Genomic DNA, 18,723 nt, shown 5'->3' with positions numbered 1-18,723 from the left:
TTATTTGCTTTGAACCCGATGCCCACCGCTCGCTGCAGGCTCTGCGTGCGTCAGGAGCACTGCTTGTGTTCATGGCAAACTCCCTGGTGCACCCATATTTCTTCCTTCACACAAAGCTTTTGTTTCTAATTCTTTTCTTTCTTTTCTAATTTGCAGAATTAATGGTAATGTGTGATATTTTGTGTCTGTGTGCCATCATTCTCAACTTTCCGGGCTGCATAACTAAACGTGACTCCGGGAAAGAAATTTCTCTTCTTCTGCTTCGCTTTGCACTTTCAAGGCCTTGTCTAAAGAAAACAGCACGTTTTGTGGGGACACGGATTTTATGTTTATTTCTAAAAACTAATACTACTTTATGAACACTGAAGCCCTTTTTATGTTCTTGGCACAAGCGTTTTTAATATGAAACTACTTTTTTCCAAACTACAAGCATTGGCAGGTAACAAATCATCACATCAATGAGTGGAGAGATTTTTGTGTCTGAAGACTAAGACATACAGAGAAGTAAGAAATTATCCCATTTTCTTATTATAAAATGGAGTTAGCTAGCGGTATTAATCCTGCTTTTGAAGCAGGTCAAGACCTGACAGTCTTTTACATCTGCAAAGGAAAGAGCGACAGAGGCGGGTGGGATGTGATCAAGGCTCATTGGCCGAATTGAAAGCTAAGAAAACTGTTCAAAGGCCCCAGATGTAAACTTTGGGGACTTTTCTCCTTAAGGCACTTCCTAAATGTTCAGTTCTGCTCTGTAGGAAGGGAAAATGCCCCTCAAACACCTCATAAAAGAGACAAAGTTGACCCCTCAGTGGGCCTTGCCTCCTCCTCCCAGGCGAGCATGAGCTCCTGGGGCTCCCACTTGCTGCACCCCAATTTGAGCAAGGTGGGTCCTTGTCCCATGTGAGGATCCGGGAGGAAAATCTAAGGGATTATTTTTGTACCGGAGTCCTTGAAAAACTCTATTTGGGGTTGTCAGTGGGGATTAATGGGAGACCTTCATAGTATACCACGTTTAAGCACAGAGAAATATGGCTGTAGGGTAAACCAACACGTGATGAATTGCGTGCATTGAGGCTTAAGTTTGAATTTAAAATGGTGGCATTCGAATAAATTTATCACGGTTCGGTATTTTATTGGTCAGGTGGGAATATTTTGCTTCGTGCACAAAAAGATGCCAGCCCCTCTTGGGGCCAATAAATTACATCTATTTGAGCTTTTCATTTAACAAAATAATGTTAGCAGGGGGAATATAAATCAGCGGCAGGTTTAGAAGAAAGTGTTGTTAAATGTTTCACTTTAAGTCAAACTGACTGCCGTATCAATGGTGGTTTTGGCCTGAAAGCTGGTGTCTTTAGGGTTTTTCAGGAGTAATTTCCACATAGGGTGTGTGCTCTGGGGCTGTGTGGTCTTACCTGGGGCAGGCAGAGCTTTTTGGCCATGCCAGGCTCCTTTCTGCTAAAACCCTGAGCCACAGCTTGGTTTACAAAGCCCAGCATAAAATCAGTCTTTTATTTTCCTTTCGAACACCAGAAACTGTTGATTTGAGGACATCCCGGTATTTCACTGCAACATAATGCATTTTATGGAATATGGTCAGGAAATTATCACAATGTTTTATTGCAGTCTTGCTTCAATGTGGTGAAGTATTTGCCTGGGCTATAAATATTTTGACTTTTTTTTTGTGTATCCTGCTTTAAAGCTACATATGTTCCAGCTGATATTACAATGCAAAAGCCCAGGCGTAAAACTCAGAAGGAAATGTTCCGACTTTGCTGAAACATAATGTGAGTAAATCAAATACCTTCACAATATTTCCTTTTTGAGAAAGCTATGAATTTTTCATGTTTCACCCCAGCTTGGGAAGAAACCAGGTTTTTGGCTCCGTTGTGGAATTGCAATGCAGCCTGCCAGCAGCCTGAAATCAATATGCTCCGCTACGCCTGCCTGCGCTGCTGCCCCAGGCAGACGCTCCCTATTTAGCAACCGAGCTGAAATAAAGCAAACAGCCCCCGTTTTGTTGGGTTTTACTGCTTCACCTAACACTTCTGCTGATGTCTGGGCTTTGTCCTGAGCTGACCAGCCATCCCTTGGGATGGAGGTGGTGGGCAGGGCTCAGAGGTGCTCTCCTCAGCATCCAACTTGGGCCTCCAGTGTGCCCCCAGAAGCCCAGGTAAATGGCTGGAGATGATACAGGATCCCTGATATCCCACACCCAAACCTGCTGGGACAGAGTGACCAAAACTATCTATGATTTCTTCATGGTCCCATGGGGAAAAAATAATAATAATAATTAAATATATATATATAGACTATTCAGCTAGTAAATAGAAGCTAATAAAAGTTAAAGAAAATGAAAGAATGACTTAGGATTTTGCCTTACTTTTTCTCTCAGGTCTCCCGTTTCTTTTTCTGTATTTTTCCTTTTTTTCCCACTATTTTCTATAAATCTGGAGCGCGCAAGCGAACCCCCAACTCCTCGACCTGTGTGCCGAAGCAAGGCCCCGTGTGTTTGCCTGCGCGAGGAAGGATGTTGCCCTACTGCTTTCCTGCCTTCCAGGACTTCGTTAGCGCTGAAAAACCTGGGAACAAGGCAACGGAGACGTCATTAAGCACTGCAGGAAGAAACCACGGCCTGACTTCAAAAATCACAGCACCGTGGAGAGGACCTGGGCGACCCCCCAGGCCAACCCACCCACAGCACAGCAGCTTGGAGGCAGCTTTTATCTCCCAAAAACACAAGGTGTTCTCCTTCACGGAGGCACTCTCCAGTCTTACAAGATATCTAGGGGGAAAAAGTGTACCCGAAAGGACTACGTTTCCATGCCCTTTAATTCAAACCAAGTCTGTCTTGGTGCGGCACAACAAAACAAAAGAGGCCCAACACCTTCATTTGTTTTCCTTGCAGGTCATTTTTCAAATGAGAGGCCTAGAGAACGGTGAAGTCATCATCTGTTTCTCCAAAATATCTGCTCCTGAATAGTTTAAAACATGCCAGCACCACATCAGCAACCAGCAGCACAGCGGGGATCGATCACCCTCGTGCCCTGCAGCAGCACCGAGGGATGCTCGAGGTGCTCCATCTTCATCCACAGGCTGACGTTGACTTTATGGAGACCCCTTTTTTTTTTTCGTCTCCTTTTGAAGCCTCGCTGCTGGGCATGGGGATGACTCTGCCACTGATTCGTGTGGCACTGGTGTGCCAAAAGTGATTTTCATCAGATAGATGGTGCTGGGGGTGATCGCTGGGCAAGGACGGAGGGCTGAGGTTCAACCTCAGACGTCCCTCAGCAGAGTTAAGGTCTCGAGTAGGGCTGTGCGTTATGGTAATGCCCAAAATCCCATTAGCAGATATATTTGTGGAGGTGAGGGGGTAATAAAAGGAATGCAGAGTAGCTGCAGAACTGTCTCAGGTTGATATTAGGCCGAAATTAAAGAAAAATAATAAGCAATTGGAAAGAGCTGGGCTGTTATTTATTGCCCCTGCAGAGTTAAGCCAGGTAATGTCATCGCACTTATCTTAATGCCGCAATAGAGGACGTTTTTATGTTGGAAAAAATCAGGAAATAAATATTCCAATGCTGAAATCAAGTAATTTGCGAAATGGCCTTACAAGAGGTGCCATCCACACTCCGACTGCGAGCAGCACCACTCAGACTTGGCAGGGGGCTCCTCGTGAGGAAGGGATGAGGAGAGCTGAGAGAAAAACGAGCAAAAGACTAATTTCATGGATTAAAATAATCAGAACGGCAGCAGAGGCTTTGTCCTTTTTGACTGTCAGAGCAGCTTTGTGCGTGGAGGTGGCTTGAACCCCTGTACCAAAGAGCAGTGAGCCCCACAAACCGTGATGCCAGTTAAAAAAGTTGTTTTATCCATGGGGTTTCATGCAAAATGCATAAATGGTTCTCGGCTTGGCAAGCAGACTTTCTGCCCGCCGGCTTCACATCCTGCTCTTTGACATCCTGAGTGAGTGATTTCACCCCCGAGTTTGTTTGTAGCGTCTGAAAAATAAAGAGTGAGCCCTGCTCTGGTTTGCAGAGAAAAGGCTGCCCTCAGGAAAGGGCTTGGAAGAGCTGGATTTGTTTCCCAGCTTCGACAAATAACGTGTCTGAGCTCCCGAAACAGCGGCATTAAAATTTCCCCAACCTTGGCAATGCCCATTAACCACGTCCTCTTTTTGCAGGGTGATTTTTGTGGATGCTGCCGGGGTGGATCACGCTACATTTCGTCCTTACCCCGAGCACCAGATCAGCCAAGCAAGCCCCGTTTTCAGCATCGTATTAAATACTGTGACCAGGAGGATGGACTCTGGACTCTGTGCCCTATTTTGGGGCATGGCTGTCAGCAGCTCTGCTGCTTTTCTGGCCCATAGGGACAAAATTGGGGCCAGGGGTGGGCACCCAGGGCACCCACACGAGGCACTGGAGCCCGGGAAGCCAACAGCTCGCAGGGTCGGGGCACGAGACCGTCTCCAAAATTAGGTGCCTTTGATCAGTGTTTGTAAACACGGGCATTTAACTTTCCAGCTCACCAAGTTTCATTAAAAAAAGAAAGCCTGAGTAAGTGGAAACAGCTTTCTGTAGCCACTAATGAAATTGGATGAAGATAATAGGGTCTTGCCTGAGTCATTACACTTTCCCTCTGCGATTTTTTTTTTCCCCACAATTTCATTATTCAGAACTGCGCATATTTGCCGCGTTCATTAAAAAAGAGGGCAAGAGACAAAACCTTAGCACTGATGAGAAAAAAAAAAAAAAAAAAAGATAAAACTTGTTACGGAGAGAGTTATTTTTGCATTGTAAGAGCTGTTTCTCTTTGTCCTTGTTTTGGAGTCTTGAGATACAGTTGGAAAAAATGGATTTACTGGGGCTGGAAACATCTCTGTGTTATCTCTCACCATCCAAAGCAGCCACCAGTGAGACCCACGGTGATGTGAAGCTGCCCAAAACAGCCACCTGGCAATGCCGACAGTCTGCTACAGAGCCAGAAACACCAATTAAAAAGGTATTTCTGTGTATTCCACCGAAAGGTTGATGGAATGATTTATGTGATTTACATACAAGAAAATAAAGGATTTAAACGCTGCCCCTCGGGCCGTCGTCCCCTTTCCTGTCAGCTGTCCCCATTTTCCTCAGATATCAAGCAGTTTTTCAATCAGACAAATATTAATATAGTTTTGATTAAATTCCCTTCTTCCAATTTACGACGTTTCTTTCCATTTAATTAAATTAAAAAGCTACCAAAAAAAAAATTAAAATATTTTAAAAGTTTAATTCAATTCATTGCAATTATCAAAAACTTTCTGAAAGTGGGGGGAAAAAACATCAGTTCTTAAAGCCTGGGCTAATATTCAGCATAAGCACGGCAAAGGCTGAGCATGAGGGGCTTCTCTGAAACCACGGTGAACTTTTTATTATCAATAACTAGAGTTATTGTGTGTTTTTTTTGTTCAAAATTGGCTGTAGTAGCTGCAGTACATTAATGTCCGGCTAAAGGAATGCATAATGCAAGGCTGAATCTTGTAAAATATTTATAGCATCCATGTCTCGGCATGTCCTGTATTTATAGGCAAACCATTTAAATGAATATCTGATAAGGAAAAAGACTATTAAGTTGAGAAAAACCTTCCCTTCCCAGCAGGGCTACAACGAGTATTTGAGCAGCTAACTGAATAAATCTGCTTGGCACTAATATATCAATGCTGCATGTTCTATAAACTTTCCATGCAGCAGAATATAAATATCTGACAAAGAAATAATCCTATTAAAGAAGAAAATTGACTGCAACTCGGAGCCATATGGATAACAGGTCTTTGCAGTATTATCTGCTGGGTCTTTGATTCCCTGTCTTTAACTTTTTTTTTTCTTTTTTTTTTTTTTTTTTTCCTCCAACCTCAGGGAAGCTCTCCCAAAGACATCTCCATTTAAAATAAAGTAGCCAGAAAATCTTTCACAGTTCTAGAAAGGGCTCTCCAGCCAAGGAGGGATTTGACGCCGCTTTAAGGGCTGAAGGGATTATTTTATACATGTACTTTGACTTTCTGTATTGCACCGATCGCTGACTTATGCAGTGGTTCATGCATCATTTTTATTACCTGGCTGCGTTTCGGAGTAGCGAGACTAAATGCCTGCAAAGGGATGGATGTGTGCTTGTCGCCTCCCTCCGGGAGAGCAGCCAGGTCTGGATTTCAGCACAGAACTTGGCCAGGTTTGGGTACAGCCTCAGCGCTTCGGTGCCAATCCAGCACGGTTGTGCCTTTGCATCAAATGCAGGCATCCGCACTGCACCTGGCGCTTCAGATAGCCCAAATTTGCCAGGAACGTGTTTTGGACTAATCCGCTCGGTTTTAGTTATGAGAGGAGGATGAGGCTGTTCATGGTCTTTTGGGTTTTCATTTCATAACTCCCAGCGGGACTCGGGTGTGACGAGACGTGTAACACTTTCATAAGCCCCGTGAAACAAAGCCTTGTCTTCAGGCGAAACCCGATGGTTTCCCCTGCTAGACAAGCAGACAGCCCCTCTCCCTGCCGGGGTGCTAGTGCGTGAGGCAGAGCAGGCCGAGGAAATTAGAAAACTCACCACACTGTTAAATAAAACCGGGATTTGCAAAGGCACCTGAGTGTAGTAACCAAATCTTAGAGGATTTAAGCAAGCTCGGTCTTTTCGGAGAAGCTGAGTGGAAAATAATGCCGCGTGCATGCTCAGAAAGTTCCCTATTAATAAAAAGCCTCTGTTTTGGTGATAACAGACACAAATATTTTCGATTTTTGCTGGTATTTCTACTCCTCTTTTTTTTTTTTGCATTCATTAGCCTTGCTTGGTATGCAGGGGAGCAGTGCAGGACTTCAACAAGACCCGTAACAAGCACTCCAGCTTCTCTCCGGAAACTTTTTTTATTTCCCATCTGGAGTGCCATCCAAAAGAGGCTATCAAACAAGATCTTTTTTTTTTTTAAAAAACCTCACTCTTTAAAGCCAAAAGTAATAAAGGATATTGTTAATATGGATGCCTTTGTTCGCTCTTTGTTTTCAAACGCTGTACCAGGTTTTCTTCCTTGCCTGGCTCTTTCATAAAAGCCCTGAAAGATGTACGGTAGCAGCTATTTGCCAGAGGCCAAGGCAGACCTCAACTTGTCTTCCAACCCCAAACCACGCTCCCTGCCTCATGCTGTAGGGTCCCAGCAACAGTTTCGAACCCAGCTTTGCCATGTGAAGGAAAACATCGACTGCCATTACTCCAAAGACTCCAACACCTGCAGGTGTGTGAATCGAGTCCCTCATTTCTTTCGGTATTTCAGGAGTGCCTCGGATACGAAACAGATGGCTTCCCAGACCGTATTCACATTTTATTGTGATGAAAGCGTTTATTTCCTTTTTCTTTTTCTATTTTTTTTTTTTTTTTAGCCTGGTGGGAACTGTATTCGTTTTGATCCAAACCCCAAATATTTTTTCCACACTTTCGGCGCCTGAACTGAAAAGCAAAAGAAACAAAGCAAAACAAAACCAAACGAGTGATCAGCTGTCGGCTCTGCTTCGGGGATGCCGAGTTGTCTCTCAGCCCAAGCTGCAAAGCTGTAACCGAGTCCTTGCTGCTCTTCTTTCTTTTATCTCACTGACAGTCCCCCTTCTCTCATCTGTGGCTCTGGCAGCAGCTCTTACAGTTGCTCCCATCACCTCTCTTATCCTGCACCAACTTTTTCCAACATAATTTCTCCTTCTGGCTTCGGATATTTGCAGGCACGTGCTTTGGGTTACTGAGAGCACAACAACCCCGCTTTCCCATCCATTTCCTTGCCAGGGCTTTCCCCGGAGGTGCTGGCGTGCCGAACACGCTGTGCCCAGCCACAGGTGTGTCCTTGTGCAGCTGATCGCTGGTAGCAGGCTGAGGAATGAGAATGAAGCAAACTGCACGAGGAGCAGCGCCGCAGCCATCTGTGATCTTCCGCCGAGAGCACGAGCACCTTCAAATGAAACCACGAAGGAATTTGCAAAAAAATCGCGTTTCGGAGCAGTGATGTGTCAAACAAATAGGTTTGGAGGGGGAATTTCTTCTGCATGTAAATAGAGAAACAGCAGACGTGCGTTATTTTGCCTCCCGAGCACTTAACATCTGAGGCTGCATTCATTGCACATGAGATGCTCAGCCTGTAGCTTTTCCCTGTGGTCTGTGTAAAACCAGGTTTTCATGCCCTTCTGTCCATCTGACAGGTCTCTCCCCCTCATTCTTCCATCCCACATCCCACAAGGACATCCCTGCTCCAGCAGAGCCTCCCTGTGCTTTGCCCATCTCTTCCAAGGGCACAGAGGTGACTTGACTGCAGCTTCTGAAGCTCATTCACTAGAAAAAGCAGCCAAAGATGTTTGCTGGCAGTGAAAGACTTTGGAATTGCCCCTGGCCAGGGACACCCCGTGTTTCTTTTTGGAAGTGAAGGGGCTGAACGTGGCAGAAAGCTGAGTGAGGTCTGGGCAGGAGCTGGCTGCAGCTTCTTGCCAAGGTCTTCCACGAGGTCCGTGCCTGAAATAACTCTCATAAATGCACGTTAAATTTTAATGACCGGTGCTGTGCTCCTAACAACAACTCATCATTTCGAAATGTGCCTTAAAATTAGGAACCGCATGCTTGATTGCACTGTGGATGATGATAAGTGCATGGTGAAAAAAAAAACACACTCTCATAGCCTGACATGCCAAAAATTATGACCTGGGTGTAGGTGTTTTGTAGAAGCAAAGAAGAAACTTTAAAGTGTGAGAACTCCACAATCAGACAGCGATTTTTAACTTTTACGTGAGCTGAGCATCTTGGCAGAGACTGAAATCTCCTGAATTCCCACTCCGGGCAGCTGATGGCTGAAGTACACACTTCAAGGAGGAAATCAAGTTCCTGTTTCAAGTCTTGGACCAAAAGTCTTGAGTCTTCTTCTGCTGAAGTTAGGATCGGCTTTGCCATTAGCTTTGATTAGGAGAGACTGTGGTTCAGAGTTCTTTCATGAGTACTTTGCAAAGGTAAATGAGGAGCGGCAGTAATTGTGGAAACGGGCAGACAGAGCGAGACAAGGTAAATGTAGGCCTTGATCCAGCAAACAGCCTGTTGCTGTGTTTAACTTTGAAGTGAACGGGTTTCTCCGGCATGCAAAATTCAATCTATGTATAAGTCACATCCTAGGATGAAAGCCGAGGTGAGAGACAACCCGGCCCTCGAGCACCAAAAAAAGGAATTTTTAAAATGAGCCGAGAGAAAGAGGCTGAGACAGCCAGGGGAGGGAGGAGCGTGACCGACATCGTCAATGCCTCCTTGGCTCCGTTTGAGCTCAGAGATGCACGGAAAGTTCAGCTTTTGTGAAGGTCGAGTAGAAGTTGCTCGTGCTCTGATTTAGTGAGGGAAAAATAAAAAAATAAAAAAAGCCCGAAAGTATCGTGAGGATGAAAGATGAAGCTGGTTTGATGTGGGAACGTGTGGGTCCAGCCACACAGAGACCTGACGGAAGGGAAGAGCCAGAAGGGCTTCTGAAAGTTGCAAAAAAAAAGCTGTTCCAAGCCCAAAACCTCTGACCTGGCTCACTTTTGGCTGCTCCGTATGAAGCAGCACCCATATGACAGATGAAGATATGACAGCCAGGATTCCCTTGGCCTTTTAGGAGTAGACTTGTGCTAACACTAACAAAGTACTGGGGGCACACAGTGCTCCTTTTCTCACAAATCGCCACAAACAATTAAAAATAACCCCTCTGAAACATATAAAAACAAACAATCTGGTCATGGTTGTAGGAAAAAAGGAAGCCTGGCCTTCTTCTGACGTGCCCCTGAGGCCTGCTGGGCGCCTTCATGCGGCCCTGCAGGCCCAGCTGTGGAGCTCTGAGGTGCTCAGGTGATAAAGGACATCCAGATAAAGATCACACGGTCTAATTTGTATTTCCAGGAAGCACGTGAATGATAGTTTGGTGTAAGTCACACCAGTAAATACTTCAGGTACGTTTCCAGGATTCACCTTTTCGGCCTTTGCCATCGATGTAAATGTCAGCACCCATTGCTGACAGATAACAGCCAGGTATTCACCTTCCCTCCTCCTATGATTGCTGCTGCACGCATCCTGGAAACGTAAAGGGCATTTCAAGTTGAAGTAAATTATATTGCGAAGACACTACATTTCTTATGGGATAATTGAAGTGATCTAAGAACCCTTGTTTTACTCATTTAAAGCTTTTTTTTTCCCCCTTACCTCATCTTAAGGAGAGCTTGTTTGTTTTGCTTAGACTATCATTTATTTTTTACTGTGATAGGACTTTAAGTGGTTTCCCTACAGAGACTGCTTAGGAGAAACCGATCTACCTCCATATTTGATAATTCATTTAATTTCATGTTTGCATTAAAGAGAAAAGCTAGAGTGGAGTCTTATCCCAGTTCAGCATTTATTTAAACATTTGTGTTAATGCCTTGCATCTATTCCACTGCAATACACAAAGCAGCCCCCAAAACTCAATCAAATCTCCCGTTTGGTGGTGATTGATGATGACCTTAATTCCTTAACAGCTAATACGGGAAGAAGGAAAGATGGACCGATGGAAGGAAGAGAGGACAAACACAAAACTCTACAGAAGCAGGGTGAAAAATGGTTATGGCAAGTAGCAAATGCGAGTTTCAGCAAGTCTTTGGGAAGGAAAAGCAAGAGTTGTTAGATCCCACAGCATTACCATAGTAATCTGTATTGTATACGTTATTATTTATTATTTATAATGCAATTTATGCAGTTCCGTGGTACTTGTCACTAGTATTTGAGCCTTTTGCAAATTAATGTACTTATACTCTAAATGCAAAAGCACCTAAGTTGGCTGATAACACTACAGCTAACGTTACCCAATTTTTAAGCTTTTCTTTCTTTCTTTCTTTACCCAGATTTGCCTAAAACGCTTCCAAGAGTTAAACTCAGGACTGATCAGTGAGTAGAAGCTGATTCTTGGGTCAGTTATTGAAAGCTTTTAAATGGTCTGAGAGAACTTCAGATCCCGACATGAGGCAGGTTCCCATGTTTTTAGGGGTGTCTTTTGTGCTGTGCTTACTCCAAAGCTGAGGGCAGCTCCTGAAGACTGCAAAGCTTTTTGGAAATTAATATTAATATATCACGCTATTCATAAATAATATTAATGATTTCACAACACCTGTTTTCCCAAGGACAAAAATGCAATTACACTTTTGAAACAGTCACCGGGGTATTCCTGGCACACACACATAGCCTGAATTGAGCACTCTGACAGGTATGAAGTTCAAGTGAATTAAACTCGCATGAGTTTTGGGATAAAACACAAGGGTTTAAACCTCGTGGCAAAATATGTAGGTGCCTAACAGCCATTAAAATTGGTAATGGCTTCCACAGGCAAGGTAACCCACAGTGGTAAGGACTCAAAAATCATTGCTACCAAATGGTTTTTCAGTAATGAGTATAAAATTAGTCTAAGGAACTAATCTTCATGCCTTTTATTTTTTTTTTTTTTTTTTGCTGGTGTTGCAAAAGGAAAAAGAAAAAAAAAAAAAGGAAAAAAAAAAGATAAAAAAAAAAACAAAACAGGAAAAGAAAAGAAAAAATAAAACAATCCTCAGGAAAAAAAGGGGTTGTGTTTCCACTCATGCAAAATGCTTCGTGTTCTATAAATTAATTGTGTATTTGTTCCCTGTGGAATATATTTTTTGCTTGTTCGCTTGGATGTGAAGACAGGGTGGGACTGCAGGCCTCTGAAGGAACTTAGATTTAAATTTGCTCCAAGCCCAAGTAAATGATTAAGACAAGTTGTTGGCAAGCCTTCTGAATCATTTTTTAAACATAAATAAAATGATTTTGAAAACCTTGCAAGAATCATCCATCACGATTAATCTCTGGCACGGTCTTTAGTAAACATTAACATGGAAAAGATAAAACCTTGAAACTGAAAATCTCAATTAAATCAATACCCCTCGCAGCAGTTTTGCATCCTCCTTTCCTGAAGTTACCAGAAGTTGCAGAAGGAAGAAATGAAGGGAAAATAATAATAATAATAATAAAAATCAGACATTTTGTTTCTGGCCCTGCTAATCAAACACCAGAGGAAAAATTCCTTTAGCATACCGATGGCATGGTCTGTGCATTAGCTTTCGTGAAAGAAAAATATGGTATTACCACATATTTGTCCCAGAATTTGTCTTAATTCTCCTAAGCCTGTTGGAGTAAAATTCTTTTGTAAGCCTTGATGTCATAGCCACTGCAGTCACCTTGTCTCTTTTGAATGACTTGAGAGCTTTCAGACCACGTTGTCAAATCTCTACCATCATGCCTGCAATTGCTTCATTTTTCCATTTCTCCATTTACATTTGATTCTCTGCATTTTCTTTATCTATTCACTGGTAGATTGGTAACAACATTCCCGGGCTGGAGTTTGGAACCAGATGAAGGTCACTTATGAAGTGTAACAACCCATTTCCCTGCCTCTTTTCTCTCTTTATTTTCCATAAATGACTTGACACTTGCAGCAGGAGATCATTACCAGCTACGACATTCATTTCCGATGACATTAGTACTTTGTTATTTCATTTTCATTAAAAAGAAAAAAGTTAGCTATTTGTCGTTGCTTGGCTGAAACGAGCCAGTCAATTAACTGATGGAGGACCTGCCATCCCTAGAGGACTTTATTTTGCCTCTGCTGTATCCAAACACACCTTGTAAATGCGTAGATTCGCCTGAGTCAGCGGAGATCTGGCCCTACAATGCTTTTACCACTGCACAGCCTGACCACATTAACCCAGAAAAGAAGTTTAGACCCTTGGCACGGCAGATTGCTCCTCGGGCATCAGCCCACTGCCACATCTCCCCTCTGTTTGGCCTGCAGGTAGTGCTAATCCTGGGGGAGATGCTCATAAACGCAGCGCTGCTGGTACCTCTGCAGCTACTCCAAATTTATATATAGCGTTGAAAAGCTAAGTTCATTTATCACCAAGACATATGGAAGAAAAGCAATAATTTTTTTGATTTTTTTTTGGATCTATTGGAGATCTTTTTAGAGGGCTGGGAGGGCTCAAACCCCTCCTGACACCCTGGCTGCAGCAAATGAAGACGTCAAGCCTCTCCTCCCCATCCCAGTCTTTCCCACTCCCAGGCAGACTCTTTTTGTTACTACAGACCTTCTTCTTTTCATCTTCCTTCCCTTTTCTGTCCTCTCTTTCATCTTGAAATACCAATTCAGACGTAGGAAAGCAAGGCAGCCGGCAGCCCATGTGGCTAATACAAACCGGTCTGTGAAGAAAGAGAGGTTTTGGTGATATATGGGGAGTCATAAATAAGAGACTATAAAACAGGATAAAATCCACGGAAGCTGTGATTTCTTTTAGCATCTTCCATTTTCCGTCGCTCATGAAAGTAACTCAAACACAGCCCCATTTCCAGGGCTGAAACACGGAGGGAAAGTCAGCGGGGGAAGCAGATAAAGACGTAACCATTAATATTAACAGCCCAGAACCATTAACTTTCCCTGCCTCAGACCAGCAGCAGTCCCCAGCGCACAGGCTGGCCTGCCTCCTGCCAAATTGAGCTGGAGATTTATCCTTCGGTGTCCTTTGTGCGTTTTGCATTTTGATGGCAATACGGCGAGCAGGCAGCGTTTGACCTGGGGAACGAGGCAAAGGGACAGAAAGCAAAGGTTCCCACGGCAGAGAGGCATTCAAAGCATCCTGTAAGTATCCTAGAGGGATCCTGCAGAGCTTTGGAAATCAGCAAGGGGCACCACAAACCATCAGCCCAGGAGAAAAGGGAGAGACATGGGCATGATCCTGCACCTTCCACCCCCTTCTGCCCACCCTCCGGGAGCTCAGCTCTGCCAGGGTTGAAATTCAAGCACCCAAATTCATAGCAGCTCGCTTTGCTGGGCCCTTGCCTTCCCTTTTAAATCAATAGATAAATACATACAGGTAGCAAAAGCTTGTGTTGTAACTCCCACCCCGGTATCGGGTGTTTTTGTGGTGATATTAGTAACACACGCTATTAAAAATGAAGTCTTTATCATGCTTTTTTTTTTTTTTTTTTAACAAGTGGAAACGACGAGTACAGCTGCTGTATGAAAATTAATAAATCCGCTCGCTCTTTAGACGCTAATCCAGCTAAACTGTTAAACTATCAAGTCAGGCAATTAGCTGCGAGCAGAGAAACACGAAATTATAAAAGTAATCTCATTGCCCGGCTACCTCTTGTTTTAGGCAGCTGAACAAGGTTGTCTCTGCCACGTTATTCGAGCTTCATTTTAAAAGCAGCTGAGAGTTTTCCCTCCCATTAATTCTATGGGAAGGCTGTTTGCTTTTTCATAGCTTGCAAAAGAAGGAAAGAAAGGTTTAATTTCGGTCTCTAGTCACTCAAGGCCAATTGGCTTTTTAGAGGGGACGTGAACTCCCATTTGAGGACAAACCTCTGGGTAGGACAGATACCCCTGTTACGTGGGTTATCCTCCAGCCTTCCTCTTTCCACTTGTTCCTCTTATATTGATCACTGGGGAAAGCAAAGCCCAAGCTGTCTGACTCCTAATCTGAGTCAATAAGAGTGAATAAGAGGCGGGATGGATGCACCTTTGCCATCCACAGCCTGGGTTTAGGAGGGTAAAACCAAAACTGTGCTTGGCACGACTCAGAATTAGAAGAAGGGTGTTAGTTAGAGCTGTGTTCATTTAACAAATTAATTAAAATTTTAAAAATGCCTACTTAAATTTTCCTCTGAGCTTGCTCGGAGAAGATAGCGTACATGATCAGGCAATTACAACGCTGAGCATGAGAAATTAGAGAAATTAGAAAAAGACATGTGAGGTGCCTAGAACAAAGGGCTCCGAGTCCAACAGGCTCCCAAAACCCAGAGGGAAGAAAAGAAATCCCAGGCAAATGAGCTCAGTGAATGAATTTTAATTGGCAAAGAAAGCCACCGAGAAGGGTACAGGAAAGAGATTGACCAGGTTTCATAGGCAAGATGCTGGATGTAAGTTTGACATCCTTGGGCTCGACTATGATATCTTTATTCGGGCGATGGGCTCTGTCTGAACTATGGGATAGAAATAACAATAATAAAAGGTTTTGAGCAGCTGGGTAGGAAACAACCCTTAGAAAATCCAGATATCTATGTAACTAAAAGGAAATCACCGTTTACCCAAATATGCACAACTGAGGAAGAAAACTTTCCTGACGACTGCTCGAGAAAGGCGACGCTTTTCACAGCGTTATCCCTGGAATTAATTTCATTTGCAGCATTCCCCTTATTTCTCCGTTGAAAAGATTTCCAGACGACTTGCAGCGATTTCTCGTTTGTCTGTGTGTCTCGTCAGCATCAGCCTTAATTACCTTCCCTTTCAATGTTTGAGAAACCAACCTGCCCTCCAGTCTTGCATGAAAGTTGTGTTGGCATGGTTACCCAACCCATTCCTTCACCAGTATCGATTGTAGTACTCGGACAGCTCGAAAGCCATCAATCCACTAATACTAGCAGATACATCGAGGGTTGGAATCGTAGCATAAGGAACAGCTTCTGACTCTAAAAATCCTGTCAAAAAATAAGTGGGAATCAGATAATATAATTTTTATAGTGGTTTTTGCAAGCTTTCTGTGTGAGAAAGGGAGGGAGGCGGTGCCGGCGGGCTAGCACATGAACCTCACGCTTAGATGTGGATTGCTGGGCAATGTGCAAGGAAATCGTTTGAGTGTATTTAGGAAAATGAGAGGAAAGGAGCGGTCCTACAGAACCAGAGGAGAGCTAAAGGGGATGCTGCATCTTCACAGTGGTGTTTCTTGCAGGGAAGGGCCAACCCTCGAGGCCTTCTGCTAAAAATCTGATCGAATGAGGGGCTTCCAGAAGGCTGATGTTCTCCCTGCACCACCACACGTCGGCTCACAGCAAGGTGCTAGGGCGGAATGAACCCTCTGGTAAGACACGGGAGCCTTCGCTGCATAATCATTCCTGATTGCTAGTTAGTGGCTGGAACAGAGAGCTGGTAATTAGGGCTCGCGGGGCCTATTTTCAGCTCTGTCAGTCACCCCCTCTGTGACCTTGGGCAAGCCGCTTATGCTGACTCTCTCTGTCTAGGCCTCATCTTACCTACCTGGAAGGTGGCAATGGCACATCCAAAAAGTTGGCAGGGACATTGGGAAACAGATCATAAAGGGCTCCCCGGCCCCTCCATCCAAGTATCTGCCACCCACGGCCATCCCCCATTTCCTCCTTCCCCACACCGCTCGCTCCATGCCCCCTGTGAAGTAAATCTATCATATTTTCTACATGTCCTTATATAAAGGCTTAAGCCGTTGAGATGCTGTGTTTTGTGGTGTTTTCTCTGTGGTTGTTTCAAATATTTATCCCTTTGGCAAGATGGAAATGCTGATGGATTGAGCTACGTGCCAGAGCTCTTACCCCGTATCAGAAGCAGCCAGAGCACCGGATTCACCGAAATATTTCGATAAGGCGAGAGCTATTGCAGTGAAATTATAGTGATTTAATACAAAACACCCAGTATATCGTAGTGACTAAGCTGCGGCAATTTGTTACATTGACAAATAATTTATTTTCCTTTAAAACTGTGAGAGGCCTATTTTACAACATACTGCCCTGCCTTTGTAGATCCCTCTTGACGTGCACTTTTTATGGGAAGGTTCTCGGGTAAAAATCCCTTAGAGTTTCATGACACGGCAATCTCCTTGTCTCCTCTGGGCTTCATCGAAGCCCATTTGTGGCAATCAGCAGTAAAAAGTTTCACGGGCGATTCCTCAGCCTGACATTCGGTCTCACCATCTGCTGCAACGCCCGGCCTCTGGGAGATGAGCTGATGGTTTGAGGTTTTACAAAGAGGCCATACAGTGATGCAGCAGCCTCTTGCAGTCCAAAGCTGAGGTAAATGTTAATGTATTTTAGATGAATTTTCATCAAGAAGCAGTAATTACACACCGTTCTCCTCATGGGAGTACCTGGGGAGTCTTGCTGATGTCCTGCTGATGGCATTGCCTGTGTCATTGCCTCCCTCACCTTCTCCTCAAGAGGGAATAAAGGGTAAAAAACTTTATTTAATTGAATATTCAGTGTCGGTGAGACTTGGTTTTGAACTGTAGACACCAGCTGGTGTTGGTATTATGGCAGGCAGGTCAGAGGAGTGGACTTGATGCTTGAAAAGAAAGTCCTGAATAAAGGACAGAAGAAAAGAAAGACCCCAGAAGTTAGCTGATCATTCTCAGTCCTCACCTAGGAACGTCAGCAGATCCTTTAGCATCTTTATCCCAGACCATTATGGAAGTTAAAGATCAAGACTGAGGTCTTGCCCTTGCTTCAGAAGGCTTCAGAGAAGTATTGAAGCACCCAGGGGAGGGCAGGCTGTGGTATTTTCTTATTGATGTCTAAGCACGTCCTTCTTAATCAGTTTATGAATGACTGATAGCTCGAATGACGCATGGCTGAGGTTCAGAAAAGGGGTGAGAGGGGTAGGTACAAGGTGAGGTGGCATTTCTTGGCAAACAGAGAGGCCAGAAATTGTTTCAGGTTTTTAGCTGACACCTTGTGATCAGACAGAAAGATCAATTCTTGGGCTGAACTGACCTTTTTGATCAAGCTACCTTTCTACAGACCGGTATTGAACAGGACTGGGAAGAAAGTGACCTTCATGGGCTTCAGGGATGAGAGGCATATATAGAGAGATATATTTTCCTAGGCCTGTCCTTTGTGGGTGTCCCTTGTGGAGGGACGACGGCCAACCCTAAAGCTTCGCTGGCACTCTTTCAAGTGGGAGGCAATATCTCACGGCTGACAACGGGAAGGGCTGCAGGGAGGTCTGAAATACTGGAAATGTTTACTAACAAGAGGAGACCATCCGTCATCGCCACTCGAGCTGCTCAAGTCTTAATTCCAGCTGGAATCCAGAGTGTGCCAAGTGCTAGACGTTAGGTTCGGGGAGATGAATTTGTGATTAATCCTCGGACAGAGTCTGCGTGGACCTTGCACGGAAATGGCAGGTGTGACTCTGCAGAAACCCCAGCAAAGAGCCGATGGACCAAGGTTAATTCCTTCAGCAGTGGCCGTGCAGGAAAAAGGAAATAAAAGGTTATTTTCCTAAATGAGCCACTGCATTTTTTATTTTATTTTATTTTATTTTTGGTCAAGAGCAGCAGCTGCTCGTGATTCTCTGCATCAGCTGGGAAAAGCAGGGTATTAATCACACGTGTTGGGTCAGGAATCCTTTGGGATGGCCAGGGCTTTCTGATGCTTTCTGGCCTCAGAAAACATCAGAAAACCTGGCTGTTTTGTAAGGTGCCGTGGGCACGGTCGGGGCTGCACCATTTTGCCAAACACTTAGGAGAGGAACAAGGAGACAGCTACCATGTTGTTCTGAGGAACAAATCATGTCAAACAAATCTAATTTCCTTCCCTGACAGGGTCACGGCCCTGGAGGTGAGGAAGAAGCAGAAGATGCCTACCAAAGCACTTCGAAAGGCTTTTAGCACCGTCTCACCTGCCGTTCTTAGGAGAAAGGCGAGCAGGAGAGCATCGCCTGGGCTCTGCCTCATCTCTGCTCCAGACGTGGGCCAGGCTCTCCCGTGTCATGATAGCAGAGATGCATCCCCTTCTAATGTGCTCTTGAGAAGGGTAATAGCAGGCAGAGCGCTCCTGCCCTCAGTTGTACTCTCCTGTGTAGTTAACACTTTGGTAAAATACCCCTCACCTGCCTGGAAAGGACCTTATTTTTTTCCGGGACTATAAAGT

Source organism: Netta rufina (genome assembly GCF_964035555.1).
Source record: "Netta rufina genome assembly, chromosome: W".
Taxonomy (NCBI): domain Eukaryota; kingdom Metazoa; phylum Chordata; class Aves; order Anseriformes; family Anatidae; genus Netta; species Netta rufina.
The sequence above is the reverse complement of the archived record's forward strand: the minus strand, read 5'-3'. Positions refer to the sequence as shown.